We start from the raw sequence: 5,098 nt of genomic DNA, 5'->3' as shown, positions 1-5,098 counted from the left end.
CACGGCTAGAGCTCAGCCTCGAGTCCGAGTAAACTTGGTCTTCGAGGTATGACGTCCAGGTAAGGTGGTAGTGCTTCTCCCATGTTCCTAAGCAATAAAGTATAACAAGAATTTAGTAGTAATCCATCCAAGGAAATATGAACAGCGAGAAACGAGTTCACCTAGTGGTTTCATTATCGTGCACGTACTCTTGTAATTGGACATTGTTTGATTTGAGGATTATTGGTGGTATTGATCGTATCCGAAGGAGCCATGAGCTCATCACCGGCCATCCAATAAGATAAGAGCTAGCACACACCCATCATTCAACGTGCCACATGCTAACCAACATCTCAAGATGTCCATCACAACCGCAACTCAATTAAGTGAATACAATTATGGTAATCCCGGTATGTGTTTACAAGCCCAAGATCACAACACACACCTTTAGAACAAGCATACCATTTTAAGTCATAATACAGAGCAAGTAATTAAATTATATTAAAAATATTTATGTGTTATTACAAGTTCACAAATTTAAGGTACTACAAGTTGAAAATTAAAGGTTGAGAGCTAATTAAACAGGTCCAAGCTCTCGACAAGGAGTTAACATAACTAGACAAAGCAAAATACAACAAGTTTATAATCTGGCATGTTAACAACTATGCGCAGCTAAATAACATCTAAAATAATAAAAGGCCAGTGGCACCATTGCCCTAAGGCACCACCGGGTTTAGCCCGCATAGTAAGGCACTATCTTGCCCATCATTGGCATCGGCAAACACAAAGTAGCTGCACATTATCAGCTCATCATCACCTCCAAAAACCATGAGTACGAAGGTACTTGCAAGACTCACACCTAGGGTATATATATTCCTAACTCGAAGGATAATGCATTTGAATAATTATCAAGGAATATGCCACAAGGTTAAGTTAAATTATGCAAAAGCAATTTAACGACACATATACATGAGCCACTAACATAACTCAACCATAACGACTATCCTATCATGACAACATAAACATAACCATAGCCAACAAGTAAATAAACTATTCTCAACATACGACATACAAAAACCAACTCCCAACATCCAACATACGACCACGTTCACCTAAATCATTAAACTCTACGATTGATGTACAATGGGCATTAAGTATGCTCATGATCAAGAGCGTGACAATTTAAATTGATTGTACACCCTATAGGGGAGTACAACATTACCCACACTATATGAGTCCATATGCTTGGCCTCCGTGGCAACCTTTCTCCCACCCATTCCTGCACGGCTGGCCCATCTCCATGATGCCAAGTACCTAGCCCCTGTAGGGAACGCACTAGGTCCCTCATCATTTTATCTCTCTCACACACACAACTCTTTTCCATGCACACACCATATAGTCATGTGCCAAACGTTGGTATGGAATAAGATTGAAAAATCTCTTTATGGCTTGAAGCAATCCCCTAAGCAGTGATACAAGAGATTTGACTCATTTATGTTCTATAATGAGTTTAAGCATTCTAATTATGATAGATATGTCTATTTGAAGACTGTTAATTATTCAACTATTTATCTGCTTCTCTATGTTGATGACTTGTTGATTGCTGCAAAAGGTAAATCGGAATAGCCAAATTGAAATCAAAGTTGAGTAATGAATTTGAGATGAAGAACTTAGGTGTAGCAAAGAAAATTCTTGACATGGAGATCATTTGAGAGAGAGGCAATCTGGCAAGTTATATCTTAGCTAGAAAAGTTATATTGAGAAGGTCATTTATCGTTTTAATATGTATGATGCAAAACCAGTGAGTACTCCATCATTGTCTTCACCTTCATGTTCTGAGTTAGATTATGATATTGAGTATATATTTAGAGTTCTATATTCAAGTGTAGCTAGTTGACAAATGTACTCCATGGTTTGTTCTCGTCCTGATTTATCTTATGTATTCAGTGTTGTCAGTAGATATATGATGAATCCTGGCGAAGAGCACTGGGAAGTTGTTAAGTGGATTTTGAGATATTTGCGTAGTACTTCTAATATTTGTTTGGAGTATGAAAAATCTGTGGATGGAATTGTTGATTATATTGACTCAGATTATACTTGTGACTTGGATAAGAGGAGATCTCTCACATATTATAATTTCACCATTGTTGATTGTGTTATTAGATGGAAATCATGTTTGCAGGGTGTTATTGCTTTATCAACTACTGAAGATGAATATATGGCTATTTCTGAAGCATTCAAGGAAGCCGTTCAGTTGAGAGGCTTGTACACTGAGTTTTACGGAGATAATTCTTGCATTAATATATTATATGATAGACAGATTACTATTTGCATTACAAAAGATTAAATGTTTTATGAAAGAACAAATCACATTGATGTGCGATATCATTACATTCGATGTATCATTGATCAAAGTAACATTAAAGTATGCATGATAAGTACTCATAATAATCCTATTCATATGATGACAAAATCAGTCCTTACTACTGAAGTTAGAGTTACAGTTTAAGTTTCAAAAACTTTTGATGCCGGTGATATTTATTATTGAAGGGAGTTTATTGATGATCATATTCATTTGCTACAAGATAGAATTTGTCGTAATGTAGAGTTTGTTGGAATATGATTTGAATTCTTAATTGGACTTCCAAAGGACGCCTTTTGGCCCATGGCTCATTGTAATTCTCCTGTATTTGTGCACAAGTCCTAAAGATCACCGATTGATGTCTATGGTTTTTTCGCAAGGGTTTTCCACGTAAATATTATGTCTTGTGTTTGATCTGTGGTGCAATATTTATAACAATAATAAAAGTTTGTGTTAATCTCACATGACAAAATGATAATACAAACTTGAGCGTAGCTATACCACTGAAGACACCACTGGTCACTATCTAGCAGCGTTGAAACACTTGGATGAGACTTTCTGGCTTTTGTTGACACAATTCCGTGCACTTGAATAAGCTAGATCAACATACATTGAGTAGCAAAATCAAATCACGCATATACTACAACTGCAACAATTTTGGAAAATATATATATCGCCAGCGGGAAATTCTGAGACAACTGATTCTCCTTGTGATAAAACAAGACGAGACGAACAGTGGTTGGCACCAAACTTCTTGAAATAATAGCTTTGTTTAACATTCTATACACTACAATTAATGCATATGGTTTAAAAACTCGTGGGAGTTCAGTGACCCTCCTTTATAAAGACACGCGCTAGGGCATACCAGCATTCAGCAACAATCAATTGCGCATAAAGCGAACTTCCTCCGGTGGCCGCTGAAGCTATAGAGATGGCCAACATGCACGGCAACATCCCTACAATCGACTTCGCGGGCATTGACCTCGCCAGAGGCGCCTGCCATGCCCGGTGGTCCACGGTTCGTGCGGCCGTCATGGACGCGCTCCGCACGCACGGCTGCTTCGAGGCAGTCATAGATGGCCTCATCACCCCGGAGCTCCACGCCGCCGTGCTTGGGTCAGGTGGAGTCCCTCCTCTCTCTTCCCGTGAGCGCCAAAGCACGCAACGCCAATGACAAGCCGTACCGCGGGTATGTTGACTCGATCCCCGGCTTGCCCTACGAGAGCTTAGCCATCATCAACCCGCTCTCGATTGACGCAGTCCGCGGCTTCGCCGATCTCATGTGGCCCGACTCTGGCAACTCTGCCTTCTGGTGAACACTCTTGCCTTAAGCTTATTATCGAGGTTCACAGACCAATTAGTTCGCAGTTCACGCGACCACACTAAGTTTTTGATGATAGATGAAATCCATTTTTTAAGAGCACGATAAGGACACACGTTTCTTCCACAAAACACATTTGTGTGGGTACAGTATTACTGAACACGAATATGGATACAGATGTCGGAATACGACTCAGTTCCGGACTTTCCGATTCGGCAAAAAAATTAAAACACTGGCTGTCCGGGTACCATTGCCTGGGTACTCACAATAATCTTGATGTGATATCTTTGTAAGGCGTATTGAGGGAGTGTAGAAATATAATGTCAACCTTTCTTTTAATTGCTAGCTTAAACTTATCGATGAGCTGGTAAACGCACGAAAATCAATGTACTTCACCCAACAGCATTCCAAATTCGTGCGCGGAATTAACTGAAAATTTTGCTGCAGCGAGTCCATGCACGCATACGCGGAGAAAGTGGCGGTGCTGGAGGCCGCGGTGCGGCGGATGGTGCTGGAGAGTGTCGGTGTAACCGCCGAGTACATAGAAGAACAGGCAAAGACCACAGCGTTCAAGCTCCGGCTGACAGAGTACGCGGCGCCCGGTGTGGCAGAGGGGAGACTCGGCCTCCCTGCGCACCGGGACACTAGCTTCCTCGCCGTGCTCACACAGAACGGCATCGACGGCGTGGAGGTGGAGTGTGCCCGTGGCGAGGATGGTTGGGCTCGCCCGTCGCTGTCCCCCACCTCCTTCCTCGTCTTCGCCGGTGACACATTCAAGGTACGCACGTATAAAATACATTGAAACGGCGGCACAACCTAGTTATAATTTTGTGCTTGCTTCGGTGGCAGGCACTAACGAACGGTCAGGTGTACAACCCGCTTCACCGCGTGGTTGTTGCCGGCGAAAGGACCCGTTACTCTTCCATCCTCTTCTCCTCCCCAAAAGACGACGTCATCGTTCGTCCCATCGACGAGGCCGTGGAAACCGAACATCTCGCCGTGTTCAGGCCCTTCGAGTACGGCGAGTACGTCATGTTCTGCTACAAGCCTGAGAATATACTAGTCACCAACAAGCTAGAGACCTTCGCGGCTGTGCGCGCTGACGAATAGCGCGAGCTAGGTTTCTTGGCAACAGCACTCGAAAGCATGTTTGCTGTGGTGTTGCGTTATTGTGTCCCTTTCACTGTTTGTGTGCGTCATATAAAAAATATCACGAGGAACAAGGAAAATATACTGACAAGATGGCTTAAAATAGTGTTTAAAAAATACTATAAAAAACTATTTTTAAAGACAGATGGTAACCGTTTTCATAGTTGTTTAGTGCACCGTTTATGATCGAAGTTATGTAGAAATGGATGATTTTTACAGGCGCAAAAAAGACCATCTGTGCAAACATATTTTCACATGCGATTATCTTAACAAACCACATATTAAAA

The 5,098-nt window shown here is 41.8% G+C and overlaps 1 pseudogene; it reads left to right on the top strand.

Moving 5' to 3' along the window:
• The first annotated feature begins 3,272 nt into the window (after positions 1-3,272).
• On the top strand, positions 3,273-4,772 carry LOC133883997 (probable 2-oxoglutarate-dependent dioxygenase AOP1; annotated as a pseudogene).
• Positions 4,773-5,098: the final 326 nt, after the last annotated feature.

The sequence above is a fragment of the Phragmites australis genome, chromosome 11 (assembly GCF_958298935.1).
Source record: "Phragmites australis chromosome 11, lpPhrAust1.1, whole genome shotgun sequence".
NCBI lineage: Eukaryota > Viridiplantae > Streptophyta > Magnoliopsida > Poales > Poaceae > Phragmites > Phragmites australis.
This window is presented reverse-complemented; position numbering and strand designations above follow the sequence as displayed.